Source organism: Rissa tridactyla, chromosome 5, assembly GCF_028500815.1.
Source record: "Rissa tridactyla isolate bRisTri1 chromosome 5, bRisTri1.patW.cur.20221130, whole genome shotgun sequence".
NCBI classification, from domain to species: Eukaryota; Metazoa; Chordata; class Aves; order Charadriiformes; family Laridae; genus Rissa; species Rissa tridactyla.
This window is the reverse complement of record NC_071470.1, coordinates 6,967,610-6,990,753: the sequence shown is the minus strand read 5'-3', so window position 1 is coordinate 6,990,753 and position 23,144 is coordinate 6,967,610. Positions and strand designations below refer to the sequence as shown.

The 23,144-nt window shown below is 40.1% G+C and overlaps 1 protein-coding gene across 1 annotated transcript in view; it reads right to left on the bottom strand.

Moving 5' to 3' along the window:
- Positions 1-244: 244 nt before the first annotated feature.
- FAM149A (family with sequence similarity 149 member A) overlaps positions 245-23,144 on the bottom strand; it is a 304,183-nt gene continuing 281,283 nt past the window's right edge. Inside the window, exon 15 of the transcript XR_008466602.1 lies at positions 245-255. The gene's annotated coding sequence lies outside the window, so the exon portion shown is untranslated. The remainder of the gene's footprint in view (positions 256-23,144) is intronic.

The window sequence follows — 23,144 nt, the reverse complement described above, 5'->3', positions numbered from 1 at the left end:
TGTTTGATAGACTCTGATATAATTTTTTGTCTGTTACCAACGTCCTTCACGTGCAGTCAAAAAAGACAAGGTATTCCTAATGCAATTTGTACTTCACTGCTCTATTTTTACACTTGTAAGATTTATTTACAGCCAATAATTTGTGCAAATGTCTTTCTTTACTATATTTTCCACGGCTTTCCTGAAGTCTGTTCACTATATTTTAATATTTTTTTTAATTCCTCTATTCACTATGTTTTAATTCATTTTTAATCTCTAGTCTGATCGTAATGAATATTTCTCCAGCTTAAACGTGAAAAAGCTGACTTCCACCAAAGATTCATATTTTTAAAGGAAAAAAACAAACACTGTTGTCAGAAGTCATTCCAGTGAATTGGAATGACTGCGAGGTCATAAGATGAAGAGCTTTTACTTTTGATAAGGGCCTTGAGGAGCAGAATACTCAAAGTAGAAATCACAGTGTATGACACTTGGTTTCTTTACAGTCATTTAAGCATCTTTGATGTTATCTGCCGTAGAACTGAGATAGGACGTAATGACTGAAAAACTATGCAGACTGTGTATACCTAAATCTAGGTAAACTGTAATTGTCCTTCCCTTTCTACCTTTTTAAGGGCAAATGTTTGTTAGGGCCTCTTTTTTTCAAATTCTTCTGCTATTGTGTTTACATTTAAGCTTTTGAAAGAAACATGGAATATTCTTCCCCCCACACCCTGTTTCCTCTGGCTTCTTTGCTACCAAAAATCACTGCCAGCTTATTGCTATAAAGAGATCTGCTTCTCACACTTTGTTCTGAATTCTTAGGCTTGTTAGTGAAGACTGATAAGTGAACTTCAGCAACTGTATGCCCAGACTTTTAGGCAAAGCAGTGACTTAATTTCTTGAAAAGGGACACAAGGGCCACCTTTTAACACAGATTCAGTGCTCATGCAAATAATTAAAAATAATTAATACCAAAAGGTTCATTACGTCATCCCGTCAGACCTCTGGTGTAATGCCACCATATACATCCAGATATGTCTTCCAGACATGTCTATATTAAATATGCAGTCTCTGGTTACCGAACCACGTTCTGTAGATAGGGAACAACACAGATCAAAATACTGACAATGCCCAGAGGCCTCCGCAATGGCAGGGAACCGACCGGCTGTCATAAGAAAATGTATGACCCAAGCAGACGAAACTTTCAAGTTCCCATCCAAGCTTCAAAGAAAGTCAACTTTTCCTCCTTCTCTACCTTCCCCTCCCCTTCCCCTTTACCCCCTGAATTTGTGAAAAAAATCTTCCTACTCTTACATCGAGTCCTCGCTATACGACTGAGTGATGTTTCAGAGAAAGAAGTTAAAAACGGCTGCAATCAAGAACACACCTGATCAGTTGTGGCTCTAGAATGCTGTTCTTCCCAACCTCTGTGGGTGAGCCGCTGAAGCCTTCGGGCAATACTCTTTTCTTACAGTTCAGCAAAGAAGGAAATGAATAAACCAATACATAACTTCACAACTTCAGGCTTGAAAAGAACAATCCTATGGGCCTGGAATTTCTCCTAGAAACCATATTGAATTACATTATTTAAGGGAAAAAACCTGGTCTCATCCAAAACACACTGAGGGTGGTTAGTCTACCGTTTTCCCTGGAAACTGTTTAATTGCCCTTACAGCCAGGAAATTACTTCTAATTTCAAGGTTGAGTTTTTCTAACATCAATTCCCAACTATTAGATCCTGTTACACTTTGACTGGCAAAATTGAAAAGCACTTCATTATCTGATTTTTTTCCTGTGCAAGGGCAGGTTTCCGTAGGGATTCAGAAACATTTCACACAACTCCTTGATCAGATGAGCTCTTAAAGGTTAGTCTTTCAACTACACATAATTTTTGGAGTACTAATTTGAAATGTCATTATGATTTCAACACTATTCTCCATGTATGGATCCCAGAAGGGGACATAATATTTTAGCATTTGATTCATCTGTGTAATGTGCAGACGTAAACCTCAATTTCCATCTGCTCTGTGATATTCTTTTTTTTAATGAATATAGTAGAATTTGGGCCACAAAATTGTACTGAGAACTTATCCTTGCACGATTATCTATACTTATGTCATAGTCCTCTCTCTCTGTGTCCCCCTCTTGCAAGTAATTCTTGAATTCCAGTAGTTATAATCTGCCTTCTTGCTTCCTTGTGTTTGGCTAATATACAAACACAGTGGTGACCATTTGACCGAGTAATTCACTCCATGACTTTGTAAAATAGCTATTATGTACCATGATTCCTAGTCTGTATGCCATCTCCAGACTTCTCCAGGAAGTATTTGATATCACCATCCCAACAGACGACAAAGAATCTAAGTAGGGCCAAATAGAGAATTGGTCTCTAAAAGATCCTACCTGAATAACTTTATTTGTTCGTATATCTCACATTTCAAAATTTGTCAGTGATCCTGCTCCTAGTCCAGACAGCTTGTAGATTCCACGTATGTGTGTCTTTTAATTAAAATGCATGTCAAAAGCTTTGAAGAAATCCCTGTGTCTTTAATCATAACTATCATCAGTTTCAGCTAGTCTCTAAAAAGTCCATTGAGTTTGTTTAAGGTGTTCAACTTCCCAAGAAACTCTAATAACTAGAGCTAATTAGACTCTTACTTTTTTGAGTCCTAAATTAAACACCCCATTAGATATTCAGCTTATAGGTCACACTAAATGATTTATAACTTCCTAGTTATCTGTTTTCACCCTTTTAAAGTATTAGAGTTGCACAAGCAGTCTTCAGCCTTTGCTCTTTATCGTCATCAGTTTTTCAGAGGTGGCCACCTCACTCCCTTTAGGCTGTAGATTATAAAATAAGGAAAACAAACAAACAAACAGGCAACTCAATTGGCTTTCTAGCGGTACCCATTGTCTTACATGAGTTTGAAAATTTTGCTCTGTACTTGAAAAGAAATGCAAACTGTAAAGGGGCCTCAGCTGGGGATACGATGTGCCCAATTCCCAGTAGACAGATGAAAAGGAGATGTAAAATCAGCATAGTTTATGGTTCAAAATCACCTGGATGTAGTTTTATGTTACAGACCAGCTGGAAAGCAACAGTTTAATTGGAACACTGCAAAAAAGGTGTTAAACTGTGATTTATTGTTACACACAATGAAAATTAATACTTAGCTCCTGGGGTGCTGAAATTAAAAAAAAACAAACTGTAGCATCATTTTAATTTTTATAGCTATTAAAGATTTCATACGTACTTGCTGTTTAACACTAGAATTAAGCACTCAGTTCAGTTGCCAAAACACAGCGTAGTGGCATTTGGGATATCTCAGGCCTACAGCTGGCCTTCAGAGGGCGTGTTTATCCCATAAGCCCTTGGTCACGTCTGCCAGCAGCACGTGGCATATCCATTTGTTACCATTTCATTGTAATTTCAGAACTTTTGGTCTCTAACTTGGTACTGAGCACTGCAGTCCTAGCTCACCACAGGATTACTGAAAGGCAATGTGACTGAAAGGCACTCTGCTCTCAGCCACCATCAATATGTCTCTCACACACCATTCAGTCCTTTTTTATTACTGTGAAAATGATCGGCATTTATTGAGTTAAGGCCAGTATGAGAGTTCATATAGAAATCTTAAAATTTCCATGGATAATTCCTTAACCAGGGTTGCTCTGGCATTGATTAGGTCCTCATCATTTTGGATCTCCTTCTGTCCCTACCATCCTGTCCCCTTCCCTTCCCACCACTCTCCTCTCCTCTCCTCTCCTCTCCTCTCCTCTCCTCTCCTCTCCTCTCCTCTCCTCTCCTCTCCTCTCCTCTCCTCTCCTCTCCTCTCCTCTCCTCTCCTCTCCTCTCCTCTCCTCTCCTCTCCTCTCCTCTCCTCTCCTCTCCTTCTTTTTTGTTTTTTGTTCTTTCTTTCCACCCCTCCCTCCCTTCTTCCATGGATACATTTAAAACTCTTTCAATGCTCAGCTAGCTATCAGGACACAACAGCCCAGCCTTGGCAAGTTATATCCTCGCATATCAGAAAGCAATGTAAATTATCTCAAAAATACCTTTAAGATATTTCTGTCACAGAATCATAGAATCGTAGGGTTGGAAGGGCCCTCTGGAGATTATCTAGTCCAACCCCCTGCCAGAGCAAGGTCACCCAGAGCAGGTGGCACAGGAACGCGTCCAGGCGGGTTTGGAATGTCTCCAGAGACGGAGACTCCACCACCTCTCTGGGCAGCCTGTGGCAGGGCTCTGCCACCCTCAAAGTAAAGTTCTTCCTCATGTTTAGGTTGAACTTCCTATACTCAAGTTTGTGCCCGTTACCTCTTGTCCTGTCCCTGGGCACCACTGAAAAGAGCCTGACCCCATCCTCCTGACACCCACCCTTTAAGTATTTATAAGTGTTGATAAGATCCCTCCTCAGCCATTTTTTTTCCAGACTGAAGAGACCCAAATCCCTCAGCCTTTCTTCATAAGAGAGATGTTCCAATCCCCTAATCATCATGGTAGCTCTCTGCTGCACCCTCTCCAGCAGTTCCCTGTCCCTCTTGAACCGGGGAGCCCAGAACTGGACACAGTACTCCAGGTGTGGCCTCACCAAGGCAGAGTAGAGGGGGAGGATGACCTCCCTTGACCTGCAGGCCACACTCTTCTTGATGCACCCCAGGATGCCACTGGCCTTTTTGGCCACAAGGGCACATTGCTGGCTCATGGTCTACTTGTTGTCCACCAGGACTCCCAGGTCTCTTTCCACTGAGCTGTCCTCAGCATAAAATTGATCTACGTGGTCACTTCTGTTTGGTGAACCTTGTGATAACATTATATGTTACACACAGAAAAAACAAGTATAATGTGGGTCAGGACATACTGTGCTCCTCAAAACATGTAGCCTAATGAGAATGCAGCGCTGAAGAAGTGCTTCACCTTTCTGTAGGTAAAACACTATTAATACAAGGGAGTCACCTCACCTTGGAAAACAGCACGTACTTATGAAATGGGCACCGTTCATACTAATCATCTGTGTATTTGAAAAGCTTTGCACTTGAGCGTGTGCCTGTAAGTGCTCAGGTTTTAATTGAAAATTGTTGAGCCACTGTGTTTCTTTAGAGTCTTCTTGTCTTTAGTAAGGCATCTCTTCCCAAAGCAATATTCTTCTCCCAACACATATGGGATGCTAACAACAAAAAAGCAAAACAAGAACAACTAATGACGAGCAAGGTTTTATTGTGTATTCTTGGCAAAGAACACTCATGTAAATGACTCCTAAAAATACTGGGTTGAAAACTTCAGCTTAGACTTCCTGATCCTATCAGATAAACTGGATAATGACAGAAGCAAAGGAAAAATTAAGTACTGCAGAACAGGAAAGTAGAAGAGCTTTACGACATATGCTGAATGTGATAAATATTCCTGCTGCTAGAGCCCAGAGCAGTGGATGAATCCCTCTTACCTTTGCAGCCTGTAGCCATGTTAACTAGAGACCCCAGAGCAAGTTGCAAAAAATGACTAATAAATCACTGAGCTGGTAACTAGCTCTTACTGAGATTTTTGCTGCTCTAGGATGGAGTTTATCTTACTCTGTATTCTGTGAATTAACTCAGTTCATGAGATTGCAGCTCAAACAAACTTACTGAATCAACCCTTTAGCTGATTAGTTCAGATATACTGCAATGAATTTTGGGATGGAATTCATTTCTGATTATAAACTCTGAAAGTTAGGCATAGAGAGGAAACCGGACTCTTGGGTTCCTTCTGTCGTCAAAGGAAGGGATGAGAGATACATCTTCTTCATAAGTTTTGCCTCTAGAAAAAGTAGCATGACTTGTCCCCTGGAAATATCTCTGTCTGTCCTCATTGTTGAGGATGCCTAAACTTCGACCGAATTTTAACACATTTTTAACTTTCAGATTGTTGAGTTTGCCAAGATTAATCCCATTCATTAATCACTGCAGTTATTTGAACTAATTAAAAACTAGATTCAGTATTTCTGTGCCACTAGTGGTCATGATAGAGTAACTATGGAGCAGGATGTAGTCTTGGAGCATAGTCACAGGATGAAAAGATGTGAAACAGTTTTAAAATTCAAATTCTTTGCAATAAGAAAAAAAATGGTGATTTAAAAAGTGTATGGAATTACATAGGATTTTTCCTTTAACAGTCTGAATTTTCCCTTGCGTAGCAGATCAGATTAAATTACAGAAAGCCCTAATTTCATTGAGATACCACTTAGATAATTACTGGTATTTGAAATTATTCTTTCAAAGGCATCCTAATATGTTACAGCCAATAAGTAAACTCATGAGAAAGCATAGCACAGCATGAGACAAGCATTCAGCAGTGTGAAGTGCTTCTTTTATGAGTTGTTGTGACATTACTACGCCTATCATTCTGTGTAGCACCAGTCATTATAACTGAAAAGAAAGATGATTAGCAGAATATAGTAGTCTACTGCTTCAAGTTGTAAACAGATAACTATAGTCTTTCATTATCCTCGGTGTCAGGGAGAAAGTTGTACAATGGAATGTAAAAAAATGATGAAATATTTACCTGTTTTAAATTTGTGGTCTATAAAATGCAGCAACAGACTCACAAAATTACAGAATTACTGAATGGCTGAGGTTTGCAGGGACCTCTGGAGATCATCTGGTCCAACACCCCTGCTCAAGCAGAGCCATCAAGAGATGGTTGCGCAGGACCATGTCCAAAAATCTTTTGAATATCTCCAAGGATGAAGACCCCACAACCTCTCCAGGGAACTTACTCCAGTGATTGGCCATCCTTGTTTAGGTTTCCGTGTTTAGGCAGAAACTCCTGTGTTTCAGTTTGTGCCCATTGCCTCTTGTGCTGTCACTGGACATATCTGAAAAGAGCCTGGCTCCAACTTCCTTACACCCTTCCTTTGGATATTTATATACATTGATAAGATCTTCCCTGAGCCTTCTTTTCTCTAGACTGAACAGTCTCAGCTCTCCCAGCCTTTCCTCGTAGGAGAGATGCTCCAGTTCCTTAATTATCTTTGTGGCCCTTTGCTGGACTCTCTCCAGTATGCCCGTATCTCTTGCACTGGGGAGCCCAGAACTGGACACAGCACTCCAGATGTGGTCTCGGGAATGCTGAGTAGAGGGGAAGGATCACCTCCCTTAACCTGCTGGCAGCACTCTTCCTAATGCAGCCCAGGATCCCATTAACCTCCTTTGTTGCAGGGGCACTTTGATGGCTCACGTTCAACCTGGTGTCCACTACAACCCCTAAGTCATTTTCTGCCAAGCTGCTTTCCAGACGGTCACTCCCCTAGCACGTATCAGTGAATAAGGCTGTAACTTCCCAAGTGCAGGACTTTGCAGTTCTCCTTGTTGAACTTCACAAGGTTCCTGTCAGACCGTTTCTCCAGACTGTCAAGATCTCTCTGATGTATGTCAAGATCTCTCAGCATGATCCTCTGGTGTATCAGCTACTCTTACAAGTTTTGTATCATCAACAAACTTGCTGAGGGTACACTCTGCTCCATCATTCAACTCATTAAGGAAGATGTTGAAGAGGACTGGACCCAGTATTGGCCCCTGGGGTACACTACTGGCTGTTGGCTGGCAGCTAGACTTCTTACCACTGATCACAACCCTCTGGACTTGGCTGTTCAGCCAGTTTTCAATCCACCTCACTGTCTGCTCATCCGGCCCGTACTTCATTGCCTTCTCTATGAGAATGTTACGAGAGACATTGTTGAAAGCCTTACTGTATCGGTAGTATAGGTAGACAATATCCACTGCTCTCCCCTCATTTACCAAGCCAGTCTATTCATTACAGAAGGTTATCAGGTTGGTCAAGCGTGACTTCCTCTTGATGAATCCACGCTGACTTCTTGCAATGACTCTCTTGTCTTTCATGTGTCTGGAAATGGTTTCCAGGATTAGTTGGTCCCTCATCTTCCTGGGAATCAAGGTGAGACCGTTCTGTAGTTTTCTGGATGCTCCTCCTTGCCCTTTTGATGATAGGAGTGACATTTGCTTTCCCCCAGTCCTCAGTCACCCCTTCAAATTGCCATGATTGTTTAAAGATAATCAAGAGTGGCCTTGCCGTGACATCTGCCAGCTCATTCAGCACTTTTGGGTGCATCCCATCAGGCCTCATGGACTTATGTATGTCCAGTTTGTTTAAGTATTTTCTAACCTGATTCCCTTCCACCAAAAAAGATTGTGTTTCTATACAGGATAAGGTACAGTCTAAGGTAGACCGGGTGCGTGGCAATGTGGTGGGAGTTGCCAATTACCTGTCTAGATATATTTTTAAAGTGAGTGGTAAAATAATAGTTTAAAGGGTCCAATGCATTTAACTACGTTAAAATATTTCTTAAATTGTGAGTGTCCAGTGCTAAAAAAATAAGTTGCCCCAGAAGGTTCTGGGGATCAAGAGGATAACTCTCTGAAATATCTTGAAATCAAAGCTAAGTTCAGATTTCCACTTTGAGATCTCAGAGCTTCTTCTCTTGATTTTATATATCTTTGGCATTCATGAATTTATGATCTCAAATGTTAAACTAGGCAGAAGCAAAGCTAATCTAGATCATTCTCTTCTCAGGCATAGCTATGAAATCAGGAAATGACAAATACTAAAGTACATGAAAGAAATCTTTAACTGCATCATTTGCAGCACTTTGGCAGCTTGGGCATTTCAAACAGGATATTTTTCAAAGAAAGGAAAAAAAATAAAAAGATTCACTACGTATGCTGGATTAGTAGAACAATTTACTGAAATTATCCAGAAAGGCTGTGGAGTCTCCTTCTCTGGAGATATTCCAAACACGCCTGGATGTGATCCTGTGCAACCTGCTCTAGGTGAACCTGCTTTGACAGTGGGGTTGAACTAGATGATCTGTAGAGGTCCCTTCCAACCCCTACCGTTCTGTGATTCTGTGATTCTGCGATTCTGTGATCCCTGCAATATGAGCAGTAGGAAAGCATATGAACAATGTACAGTATTTACGAGAATTACCGTTATAACCCAGTGCTTTGAAACGGGGATATATAAATCCATGTGTGGACAGCATTAGTCAATCATCCATGATTCTATTTGGTTAAAATTAGTTATAGAATTACTGGCATGTATGGAAGTACAGATGGTTCCTTGGCTTAGGCTTGGCAGCTTTAGGAGGAAATTACTTAGCTTACTTTACTTATGAGTGTGTACTTTTCCTTTCTCCCTGGAAGTAGCCTTGTCCACCTTGTCCAGTCCACAAGTACACTGCTTTGCAGAGGCAGTCTGTGTGCAGAGGGAGAACCCTCACAAGACTTGTACAGTAACAGTAATTGACAATAGAAAAGAATACCTCCATCATAGTCTGGGAGAATGAAAGGTATCGAAGGGTTTATAACAAATTCAGAAGTTAGCCAAGAAGTTTTGCTTGCTTGTCCAGAGGAATTATCTCCTTAATCTATATGGACACTGGAAAGAAGTAGAGAATGACAACTGTGAGTTCCAGAGATAGAAGACCTTAGATGCACTTTGCAGCTTTTCCAGATACTTAGAAATGGAACACTACTCTGACCTTTCTCTCTCAAGTGTCATAAATAGCCTTAAGACCATGTTTTTGCATGGTGAGAAAATCTAGGAACTTGTCACATACAATGGTCCACAGTTTGCTGGGAAGTAATTCACGTCATTTATAGAAAAATATTACTTTAGCCTCTAGCTATGCCAGAGCAAAGACAACTGGTCAGCGCAGAAAGAATCATTGTAATAAAGACTATTACTTTTTCAGCTGTAATAAGTAATACTGGACTAATTTTAATCCAAGGTAGCTGATTATTAAGACATAGATGAAGATGCTGATTCTTGTTCTAGGAAATATACTGAATCCTAAGCGGTGAATCTATCCATGCCAAAACAAAGAGGCTAGTGGATTATCAAAAAAGACTTGTACACATCCATTAAAAAATATTAATAATTCAAGGGCAGTACATAAGCTACTTTCCTGGAGTTAATAGTAAAATAGACTGGTGGAACAGGTTGACCAATATCTATTTTTGTGGAGAACAAATGCATGGTTTCAAGCCAAGCAGGTGATTTTAGGACAAACTGAGACAGTTGCTGTTTATTCCAAGGTCAGGATATGACTCAGTAAACCATTTATTAGAATGAATGTGGAGCAGGAGCCTTAGTTCTCCTCTAAGCAGGAGCTGGATGTCTGCCTGATAGGTGCTATTATGAAGCCACCAAGATCTCAGGAATACTTCTGAAAGTTTCGGCTCCAAATTTAGGTCTACAAATATGCAGAGTTGGATTCATCATGACTTGAAAGATTTTTTTTAATTTTATTTTTTTCCTAATGTGAGTAATTGGCCATGTATTGAGATCTGGAGACTCAAAAGTGTCTGACTTCAATCGTTCCCTCTTGCAGAAGTAACAGCCCTAAATCAGATGCACACTCGCAGTAAGATGCAGAGAGAGTAGCTGACACTTATGACCGGAGTGTCCAAAAAACCAGTTGAGTGAGGAATTGTATAAATTAGCTGAGAGACCAAAAAAAAAAAAAAAAGATTCAGATTAGGTTCCTAAATTGAGGCAGCATGAATAATTCCTGATTTTCTTCTGCCGTTAACTTTCCAATACTAGTGTGTTCTTCAATACTTGTATGTACCTCACTCTCTTTCTCTCTCTTCCTGAATATTTTTATACACACAAGCACACATATATATGAACACACACACGTGCACACATACACACATATTTTCTCTTACGTCTTTTATAAGGTTCATATTAATATCCTTTTTCTTTGGCTGGCTTTTTTGTCTTTCCTAGTGTAGCCCTCCATATTCTCTAATCAACAGAAAATTAATAATACTTACTTTCAGCTTTGAAGCTAATTTTTTTACTGAATTTTTCATTGCTGCTGGTATTTCTTTGCAACATCATCAGTCTTTCAGAAATTTCTGCAAGTTTCGGAATAGATTAACTTACTGGCTTGAAGCCTTTCTCTGTCTTATAACTTGGGTTCTCTGCCAGTGAGCTGTTTGCATTTCACACCACTCGTTTGGGTGTTAATCTGATGCTAGACTAATGCCAGTCCTGGCTCCCTTATAATGGTGAGCAGAAAACAGGTTGGAGTTTATGAAACACTGCCCTCTTGTGCTTCAGTAAAAAGAGACTGGAAATAGCAATTTGGATTTTCTTCTCTCTCTCTCTCTTTTTTTTTTTTTTTAGTTACAAGTGAATGGTATGATCATATATTCAGCTCATATTTTGCTGGGCTAGAGGAGATTGCTTCTTCCTTTGACCTTCTCATCTTCATTTTTTTGTAGGCAAAAGAGCAAGGGATGTTTGCTGACAATTTTTATTATTAATGGATGAGTAGGAGAAGGAAAATAAAATCTCATAACAGAAATGGCAAGATGCAAAATTATAGAGCTGGGAGAAGTGCATGCAACTACAAATGAAATAAATACATACAAATATACTAAAATAAAGAGAAGAGGAAAGGGGAAAAAATGTGATGATTTCTCAAAAAAAAAATTACTTGATATTTTGATAAGTAGTGAGCTGTGTCCCGTCGTCACATTATAGATCATATAAATACATCCATCTGATAACTAAATCAAGAAATAATTCATTAAGAAGAAAATAATAACTTACATTTTAAGTTCTATCTCTGAGCATACTAAGAAGGTGGCTGGCTATAAAACGGAAAACAAGACACCTGTGCTTCCTGCCTTGGCGGAGGGAAGGACTTCTCTCAGTTTTCTTCAGATCTGCCCCATTCCAAACTTGCTTCCAACATACCTTCATTCCAGACGTTCCTGAGAGCTGTAACTGAAGCGAGAGCAAAGACTGACACCTTCTCAAGACCAAAACTTTCAACAAGGCTTTGTTAGGTTGCTTTGTGCTGGGTTAGACCTGTATTTAGAAGACTCCAGGATGCCTATTCAAGCCGTTTACAATAAGCCTACTTGTGAAAAAAACACTTGTAAACTATATGAGCACATTAACCCTAAATGCTGATGCACCAGTATTGATAATTGTTGGGAAAAGCCGTAGATCAAAAAAAACCCTGAAATTAAAACTCTTATAAGGCTGTTACTGTTGCTGCCCTTGACATGACTTGTACAGCCAGACTTGAGGACAGGAAAGAATATAAAGTAGAAAGAGAATCAATAATACATTTCTTGTCATCAAAAGCACCGTATGATCAATTTGTAGCCATAGCTGTTCTTCACAGCTTGGTTTGTCACACATGGACAGTGAAATTAAAAACTGAAGAAAAAGTTGTCAGCGGTTAAAAGGCAGTTAGATAAAATACAATTACTTACTGCATATTAAATGTTTAACATTTATTTTTCCCATTGTGATCATTTTGTCATCTGTGTTTCATCAGCAGCATGTTTTCCTTGTTCCATCCCTTACAAAGCAGAGCTAAGGGCTTCCATAAAGGACTTCGTTGCTGTATGAAACCGAATGGCATGCATCTGGGATCTGAGCTTTCACCATGATATATTAATCTTTTTTGAATGTGAGAACAGCCCGTTGGAAATCCAGCAGTGTGAGCAACATCGTATTTTTTGTGGCAATTGTGAACTTCTGTCTCCATTCTGAAAAAAAAGTCTCATATCTATTCAGAAGCTGTTTGCCTAAGACTGGTCCCATATTGTGTGTAATCTCTGAACTCTGACATAAGCTTTCCAGATCACAGGGTGTACAGTTCCCTTCCTTGAGTCATGTTTTGCCATTACTCCAAACACAGTTCTTCAGTGCTTTGCACAGCTGAAATTCTACCTCTTCTAAATCTAAAGAGGCAGAGGGGAAGACTAGACTGGAGCATGTGTTCAGCCTTTTTCAGTATTGACAAAAGGAAGAGAAAATCCAATACTTTTCTAATAATATTTTCTCTAAATCAAGGGAAGAAGTGCAATCTGAGTACAGAATATGTCAAAAGATGAAGGCAACCCTAAGTGTCAGATAGCAGCTCCTCCCAGAAGTAAAATTACAACAAAATGTCATGTGCATTTGAAGCTGCCATAAATGTCTTCAAATACAATCTGCAGAATTACCACGAGCCAGTAAATTCAAGTAACTTAAAAATATTATCATTTAATGCCAATTATGACAAATTAACAGCAATCAGCAAAGATATCTGGGGGTCTTTTGATTATCGAAAGTCAAAATGTCCCCTAATAACTATACACAAGGAATTTCTAAGATTACATCAGATTCTGGAAACTTCACAAAATATCTTTAAGTTTATCAAGGTAAAAGCCTGACAACATTTCTAATCCAAGATTCACAGTGCAAAGGTATAAATAATAATAATATTAAAACATACAAATACGGTTCTCGTAGAGCAAGTCAGGCATCTAAATGATGATCTTCAAATCTGGATGAAGTGGATGTGTCTACTTAGAGAGCAGACATTTCTTCTTGTTGCATCCAACAGTCCTCCTTCCTTGATCAGGCTATTGGAGTGTACTAAGGCTTCCTCTCTTCCTGTGTGCTCAGGGATACTTCAAAGGAAAAGCCAAGCATGTGAGAAGATGTCATAGAATCATCATAGAATCATAGAATGTGTTGGGTTGGAAGGGACCTCTAAAGGCCATCTAGTCCAACCCCCCTGCAGTAATCAGGGACATCTGCAACTAGATCAGGTTGCTCAGAGCCTCATCAAGCCTGGCCTTGAATGTCTCCAGGGATGGGGCCTCCACCACCTCTCTGGGCATCCTGGGCCAGTGTCTCATCACCCTCGTTGTAAAGAACTTCTTCCTAATGTCAAGCCACAAGTTTCAGTTCTGATAGAGTCAGGGTATATCCTGACTCGTGTACGTGCAGGACCCAACTGCAAGCTGCAACATAAGTTAGACCCACCTTGTTAATAGACCCAGTATAGATTTTAGCAAATGATGATAAAGGAAGAAAATTGATTGCAGGATTTACATGAAATTTTTCTGTCTTTCTCCCAGCATTCTGTGGATGTTCCCCCAAAGAGAAAGAGATTGTAATACAGTACCAGATCAGTATTACTTTCCTTACTCAGTTTGCTGTAAATGGGGAAGATTTTGAATTGCTTTATAGGAAGCAAAGAGCTTCATGAATTGGCATGAAAGATTTCTGAAAACATTCTATTTGGTAACATTCATCACTCCAAGGCTGTTTTCTAGAAAAGCTCTTTTCAAAATATTCAGAATATATATTGAGAATGACTTGTGGAGGATAATGTTACTGAGTTGATAGGGAGTCATTTTCTGAGTGAGTCATTAGTTGTCCTGTTACAGTTAAGAGAAGGGCAGCGTTATATCCCCAAAATACCTTGACAGCAGTGCAGTAAAAATATTTTTACTAGAATGAACTGATCCTGGAAGATTTTAAGTGCTATGAAATAGAAAAGGCTACAAATTCAAGTTAGTAAAGTTCAGATGGAGAAGAGGCATGGAAACAAGGGCTATGAATGGAATTAATTATCAGCATCTTCTTCCAAGAAGCTAAGGAAATCCTCCTTTACTTGGCATGAGTTATATGTATATATATATATATAAAATATGTGTGTATATACACACACACACACACATATATATAAAATACGGTTGGATAGAACTGCAATGCTCATATGATAGATCTGTGCTCATCTGTGCAAGTAGCTGTCAAGGAACAAGAAACAAAAAAAGTCTGTGTTTCTATCAGATCTCTCAGTTAAACCATATGGAAATTAAAAAAACTGTGGATGGGATCTTTCCGCAGTCAACAGATACACAGGACGCAATACTAGAAGCTGTGCTTTCTTCAAAGGCATTTGGGCTACTTGAGAAACTGTTCATGGCATGGATTTAACGCTGTCAAAACACTGGGGCTATGAGTTTAATCACTTCCAGGAATGACTGAGGGGGATGGGAACTTCTCACCCCACAACAAGGATGTGCTCTTGTCACAGGCTCTCACCCAGGGCTCTAGCCCTGTCACACATAATTCTAGGTCAGGACACTCAAGTAGCCCTATATCATAAGGGTGTCCCTCTGTCCTTGACCGCTTTACAACACATATGCGGCACACTCCAGAATTCAACTCAAGCATGCTCAACTCCATGAGGCAGAAATATTGGAAAAAGATAATACCTATCTTACAGGGCAGCTAGAAAGACTGTTCATATCTTTTATATAACAAGAGCATGTTTCAATTTTATTGACCAAAAATCTCTCTCTGCTGTTGTCTGCTGTTTTATCATGTATCCTAAAACCAATTTGTTTTAATTCATTAAATTAAATTAACCAAGCCTTGCTTGGCCAAACTAGCTAGTCTCCCTAACACCACTCCCGAATGACTGAGTAGCAAATCTTCCCAAGGCAGTCACTGGCTCCAGACCCACACTATATGGTAGCCATAGGTAAACAAGCAAGAGGAAGAGAGGAGAGAGGGTATGTACACGGAGACACAGCTGTTGATTTCTTTTTTTCTCCTGATGCTAAGGGAGCATTTCAGTCACATGCCAAGAGATTGAAATGTCCCTGTAACTGTGGTGTGAACCAATAAATTATGTGTTTGACTCTACCTTAATAATTTCCAGTTATTGACATATATCTGATATCTTATAAGTAATAAGACTCGAAAGGCTTTGCCTCTCAGTCAAAAGCATTTTGAGATTCTTCAGACTGAAAAAAACATACTAATATAAAAATTAGAATCACCACTTGAACTTTGTGTAAGAGGTGAAGCATGTCCTCAGGTACAAAACTACTTGCTACTAAAGACCCAGGAAAAAATTTTGAATAAGGAGGAATACTACTTCTGTTATTTGTTTTCCTGGAGAAACTCACTCCAATATTACACACTGGTATAGTAGCTTGGTTCAGCTTTTCCCAGATCAGACACATTGCCTCATTAGAATAGTCAGTGTCTCACATCCTTCCTACCTGAATTGAGACATCCATATTTAATGAACTCTTCCTTCAGTTGTTTGTGGTCTGGAAGGAAATGACTAAGCTTCAGAAAATCTCTGCAAATATTCAGCAAAAGGACTGAGCTTCTAAGGTTTCCTACTTCAAACTTACTTGCATTTGAAGAAGGCTTGTAAACAGGCCAGCCCTGCAGCAGTTATAAATGTGAAGGTTTTGTTGTGAGAGCTCTGGGGCATTCATTGCTTGCTTAATAGTGTCTGGACATGTGCTACTGTGAGAAACTATCAGGAATGCGAGCTAGGTCATATTGTAATTTATGTTTCCTGACACTTGGAGGAAAGAGTTCTCCTTTCAGAGAAAAATTTGACTTTTCATAGAATCATAGAATCATAGAATCTTCATGGTTGGAAAGGACCTTTGAGATCATCGAGTCCAACCATACACACACAAAAAACCCCCTACAATCTCTGCCACTGGAGCATGCCCTGAAGTGCCACATCTAGACGTTTCTTAAACACCTCTAGGGATGGTGACTCAACCACCTCCCTGGGCAGGCCGTTCCAGTGCCTGACCACTCCTTCAGTAAAGTAATTCTTCCTAATATCTAATCTAACCCTCCCCTGCCGCAATTTCAGACCATTTCCTCTGGTCCTGTCATTATTCCCCTGGGAGAAGAGGCCAACACCCACCTCTCTCCAACCTCCTTTCAGGCAGTTGTAGAGGGCAATGAGGTCTCCCCTCAGCCTCCTCTTCTCCAAGCTCAACATGCCCAGATCCCTCAGCCTCTCCTCACATGACCTGGTCTCCAGACCCCTCACCAGCCTGGTAGCTCTCCTCTGGACACGCTCCAGGACCTCAATGTCCCTCTTGTACAGAGGGGCCCAGAACTGAACACAGCACTCGAGGTGAGGCCTCACCAGTGCTGAGTGCTGAGTACTTTCCCCCTAAGATTATTAAACAAACTGGGATGGAAGGTGCAAGGACTAACAACTGACACCCTCCAGATTGATTCAGCAAAAAGTTACATGATATTACACATCCTAAATCATTGTCTAATCACAGCTATTATATGATATAATTCCTATTTTGTATCAGATGAGAAATATGACAAAAAGAATTACTTTTAGTTCATTCCCAGCAAAAAGTTCATCTCTGCCGAGGGAAGTCAACAAAAAGTATATGGATTGTATAGGGTCACTTAAACACTTTGAGCACAGATTTAATGAAATCTATTCAGTGGAAGGCCAGTGGCAAGGAGTTAGTAAGAAAATTGTTGATGCTCAGGAGAAATACAGAATGTATTCCACGTTTCTGAAATGTACAGAAAGAGTCAAGTGCTAACTGGTCCCCGTGGAGCAGTGAAGGTAGTCCCTCATGTTGTAGCCCCATTGACCAACAAGTACGGTATTGCCATTGCCAGTGAGAGGCCACAGGCTTTGTATGAAATTTGGAAGGCCTCTGAACAGCAGCTTGTTCTTGTAAGAACATGTTTTGCCTTGGTAGCAAGTGTCTCCTGTCACGATGTGGAGCACAAGCATGGAATAATAGCAGAAACAAATCCAAAATATGAGTGAATATTTTGGTTTATTTAGCAGTAACTTCTTTTTAAAGACCACCTGTCACTATCATCTGACTTACCTTTAGTTGAGGCATGATATTGTTCCTACCCTAGCCTATGCTGGTCAGAACCAGCAAGTACGTGAAGACTACCACTAACCATTAAACTGACTTGTGAGAACACCTTCACTAAAAAAACCTGACAGCAATAAATTAACAACTGCTTTAGAAATAGAAAGATTTTTTCTTAATATCATTTACTTCAGATTGTTCAGGTACAAAAGCTAAGAACCTGGGCTTGAATAGAGTCATTTTCTGATTACGAATGTAAAGTTGGCTGTCAAAGTTCCCACTACGCAGTATGAATAGGAATGGAATAGTACACAGTGGAATATTGTGTACTCAACACAATGAAACCAGGGAGGAAAAAAAATCTATACAAGGTAATTGATGTAGTTCAGAGTATTAGATCAGTAACAAGGGTATAACAGGAAATTGAGACAATAAGAGAGGAATTAAATTATTCACAACTGAGAAAAACTGGTTGTGTTTTCTGAATTAAAAGCTAATAGCCTTGAAACAACACAGAAAGATGAAAAGTTATGCAGGATATTCACATGAAGAGATCAGTCTTGTGATGTATTAAAATAATGCAACACAACTCCAGATTTTTTAATCAAGGTTTCCTTCTCTCTTCTCTTTTGCATGTGTCATGCCCTTTAAAAAATAATTTCTGAAGAAACATTTCATGAAAGACATCAAGCATATAAGCAATCAGACCTACCAGGAAAGGAAATGAAGATGAGACAGGGACAAGTTTGAATCTCATTACATTCCTGCCTGGGAGGTTATTGTTAACCTATTTTCCCCTGTCCTTTCAGAAGCCGTTATTTGTGTCAGAAGAAAGAAAAGGAATGAGAGAGGGAAACACAATGAAGATCTTCTTAACCTTTAAATGGCACCTAACCTATATAAGTAGTTTGACTTGTAGGAGATACTGGTGCGACTGATGCTATAATCATCTTTATCTGGAGAAAAAAGTGCAAAATTAAAGAGACAAGAAAATTATGTAAAATGAGGCATATTGTTACTATATCCAAAACTGCTAAGCTTTGTGCGAAGCATATAAATAGAGCTGCTTCAACAAAGGCTTTTATACATTCTGGTCTCTCCCACAGACTGGGTTTGCCTTTCACTATGTGATAACTGAAATAATATAAATCGGTGAAAGCGAAAGTTATGTGAGCAATGCAGTTATTGTTAAAGATTGCAAAACTTCCCCCACACACACAAACTTATAACTTCTTGTTTTTCATCACCACTTGTGGAATTAATATGTCAAGCAAGTAGAGATGACACGAGGTTGAGTTTCTACTTTTTTCAGTACTTTCTGCAGTTACGTTTTGCCACCTTGACATCTATTCCCATATGAGAAATTCCAAAATAAACCCTATAGAACAATTAGTTTTGTCCAGTGTGATTACATCTTGTTAAAGAGCATAGGAAAAGACACGAGCTTTATTTTCATTCCTTATGTGCTCAGGAGAGATATAAGAAAAAGATGTATCTCAACTTTCATTATCAGTTCTTCCTCAGTCACGTGTATATGCTTTGCATGGGCAAGATTCTTATTTTCTTTGGGCAAGAAGGAAAGATGTAGAAAAGAACGCGTGCCTGACTCCTCAGGAAATCTACAAAACTATAAGGATTTAGGAGGACTATCTTAGCTTCCTTGATACTCTTTTCAGTGATGCCCAGCAACAGGACAAGAGGCAATGGACACAAGCTGGAACATGGGAATTCCATCTCAACATGAGAAAAAACTTCTTTACTTTGAGGGTGGCAGAGCCCTGGCACAGGCTGCCCAGAGAGTTGGTGGAGTCTCTGTCTCTGGAGACATTCCAAACCTCCCTGGACGCGTTCCTGTGCCACCTGCTCTGGGTGACCCTGCTCTGGCAGGGGGTTGGATTAGATCATCTCCAGAGGTCCCTTCCAACCCCGACCGTTCTGTGATTTTGTGATACTGATTTTATGTTCTATTTCACACACCTTTTGCTCCATTGCATCCCAGTAGCTGTACTTTTGGCAAATTACTGCTATAGCAGGCAAGACAGTGGGAGGAAAGATTCTAGGTAGAAAGCCAAGGTATAAGCCTTCTTTATACAAGTAGACTGAAATTTATTGGAGCGAGGGCAATTTTCTCTTCCAGGAGGACAACCTCCTTCCCTTCTTGGACCACTTCTGACCATCTTAGTGAAAGAAACCTCAAGGGGCAATACAAATTAAAACATGTAAGAATGACAAGCCCTCTATTCAAGGGTCACAGACAGAGGGATGGCTCTGTACTAAAGTACTTCTAATTCAGCAAATCTCCAAAGATGCAGATTCTAACAACTGATCTGCCAATTTTCTTAACATCTTGGAAGTTTACAGTAACATCTAACATTTGCATTTGCTACTGTCAGTTTTTGACGTCTAATAAGCACAGCTTAAATGACATTATCAATTAGAGTGTCAGTTTCATCAACAGCAACCTTCATTATATTCTTCTGCTGTGGAAGAGAACAATTTGAGGATAATAAGCATTTGAAACTGAAGGAAATGGTGACAGTTTTCTAATGTTGCTGAGCCTACAGCCTGCAGGCATTCTCACTGCAGCTTTGTTTTCTGTGTGATGTTCACAACTATACATTTTTCCCATCTAAGTTTTCTTTCTGAAACAGTGTGTTTCTGAAGAAACATATTTTTCTGCTATCATGGCTCTCAGACACAAGATGCTTTTTATCTGGAGTAGCTAAAAAGAATACTCACTGCCTTGCAAACTGTAAGAGAAAGGTTAGGATGTCAACAGCAGTGTCGTGGGACTACTCCAGTCAATGCTCTTCTTCGGTCTGATAGTTCTTCACTTTTAGAAGGAAAATTATTTACGTCTTGGTTTGTGTGAAACATAATTGAATCTGGAAAAAGTAGAACCTATCTGCTGTCTTCCTGATATGCTACAAAGCTGAAGATAGTGCTCAAAAAGCAATAAGGAGAAAAAAATTGCTGAACTTTCAGCCCTGTCATGATGGATTTCAATCTATAATCATTTCCCATTGCTTAGTTCACACAAGCTCATGTTTGCAAGAAGACAGAGACTTTTAGCCTCTGGTTGAACATCATGACCAGAAAATATACTTGGAGACTTGAAGAAGGTTACTGTAGACAGAGCAGTAGTAGCGTCATGTAGACAGAGACTGTGGTGGTTGTTTGTTCTATCAGTGAGTCTACACCGCAGTGAATACAGTGTAAATAGACATATTGGCACTAAATGAGTCAGCTCATGTGTTGGTAACCCTGCAATTATGATATCATGAATATTAATAAAACCTAACTGTGTGAGTATTTACTCAGCTTCTCGGGAGGTAATGGCAGCTACTTATAAAATCTGCCAAAATCCAGTAGATATAGCATGAATATAGCTACGCTATGACCATCTGTGTCTTGGCTACTGTATTTTGTCACTTGTTTTGGAATCCAAGTGCATGACTAATACACAACAAATGCTAAATTGTAATTTCCATGTCATTTGTCAATGGGGAATGCCCATGAAGCTCCAAATGATCACCTGTGAGATTGCTGAGCTCTCCAGAATCAAGGTCAGTAAACTTATGGATGACTTAATGTGAGCATTTGCATGAACCTTTTGAAAGACAGGAGCAGTTCACAGGTCATGTACAGTGGCACTTGGTTTCAAGTGCTTTCCCCTTTATTGTGTTTCCTGTTTGGCAATAGCTTACTCAAAATAGAACAAAGAAGATACAGGTTGCTGATTTGCAGGGCACATGCCATACAAAATCAATTTTCTGGGTTAAAACATTCAGTATATGCTCCTTTTCTCACTGATTGAAAAGAAATATATCTACTACTGGCTTCCCCTGGGGCAAGTCTTGCCTGACCAACCTCGTGGCCTTCTATGATGGAGTGACTACATCACTGGTCAAGGGAAGAGCTGTGGATGTCATCTATCTGGACTTCTGTGAGGCCTTTGAGATGGTCCCCCACAACAGCCTTCTCTCTAAATTGGAGAGACATAGATTTGATGGATGAACTGTTAGGTGGATGAGGAATTGGCTGGATGGTCACTTCCAGAGAGTAGTGGTCAATGGCTCAATGTCTAGATGGAGATCTGTGCTGAGTGGTATCCCTCAGGGGTCCGATTTGGGACCAGTACTGTTCAATATCTCCATCAATGACATAGACGACGGGATCAAGCGCACCCTCAGCAAGTTCGTGGAAAACACCAAGCTGAGCATTGTGGTTGGGGGATGGGATGTCATCCAGGGGGACCTGGACAGGCTTGGGAATTGGGCCTGTGTGAACCTCATGAGGTTCAGCAAGGCCAAGTGCAGGGTCTTGCAACTGGATTGGGGCAATACAATACAAACTGTGAGATGAAGGGATTGAGAGCAGCCCTGCTGAGAAGGACTTGGGGGTACTGGTGGGTGAAAAGCTGGACATGAGCTGGCAACGTGCGCTCACACCCCATAAAGCCACCCGCATCCTAGGCTGCATCAAAAGAAGTGTGGCCAGCAGGTCGAGGGAGGTGATTCTGCCCCTCTAATCTGCTTTGGTGACACCCCACCTAGAGTATTGCATCTAGCTCTGGGGCCCTCTGCGCAGGAAAGACACGGACCGGTTGGAACGGGTCCAGAGGAAGGCCCAAAAAAATGATGAGAGGGTTGGAGCACCTATGCTACGAGGACAGGCTGAGAGAGTCGGGGTTGTTCAGCCTGGAGAAGAAAAGGCTCCACGGGCATCTTATAGCCGCCTTCTAGTACTTCAAGGGGGCTTATAAGAAAGTTGGGGACAAATACTATAGCAGGGCCTGTTGCAGTAGGACAAGCAGAGGAAAGATTTAAAGGATATATCAGGAAGAAAGTTTTTACACTGGGGGTGGTGAAGCACTGGCCCAGGTTGCACAGAGAGGTGGTAGATGCCCCATCCCTGGAAATATTTAGGGTGACGTTGGATGGCGTTCTGAGCAACCTGATCTAGTTGAAGATGTCCCTGCTTATTGGGGGGGGGTTGGATTAAATGACCTTTAAAGGTCTCTTCCAACCCAAACTATTCTGTGATTCTGTGAACAATCAACTTGGAGATTCAGCAAATGTAATAGAAAATCCTGACATGGACATTAAGAAGTTTTGTTGAGGCTGAGATGATGCAAAAGGAGAGGTTTATATTTCTTAATGCAGCTACGCCTCATTGGAAATTTCTGAATTTAGCTGTGTTGTCAAGTTATTGTTCTTTTCCTCTTATTTTGTAAGTTATCCATGCAGATCTATCTTTCTTAGTAAAAATAGCAAAAAAACAGACCAGAAAAAACCACAGAAAACTACTGAGAGAATCCTGTTGTATAAAACACATCTCAAAGATAGTGAAAGCAACATATATATATTCAAGGTAAACCGATTCTTACAGTTCCACATTTTTTTTTTAAAAGAGTGTGAATCTAGCCAAAACAATTTAGTTCAAGTTTCTGAAGGTTTTGGTTATTTACTCGTTCTGTTCATCTTCAAGATGGATCCGTGTCGTGCTACTTACTAAATAAAGAAAAGTGACTCATTTCCTTAACAACTGGAGGGGTTTCTAACAAAGCTAAATCTTGAAACTACCATAGTGCAATAAGCAGGAAAAAAGCGTAATAGGATTTGTTGTTTTCCATATATCACTGAGGAATAAAATTTCGTGCAGAAGTTTCA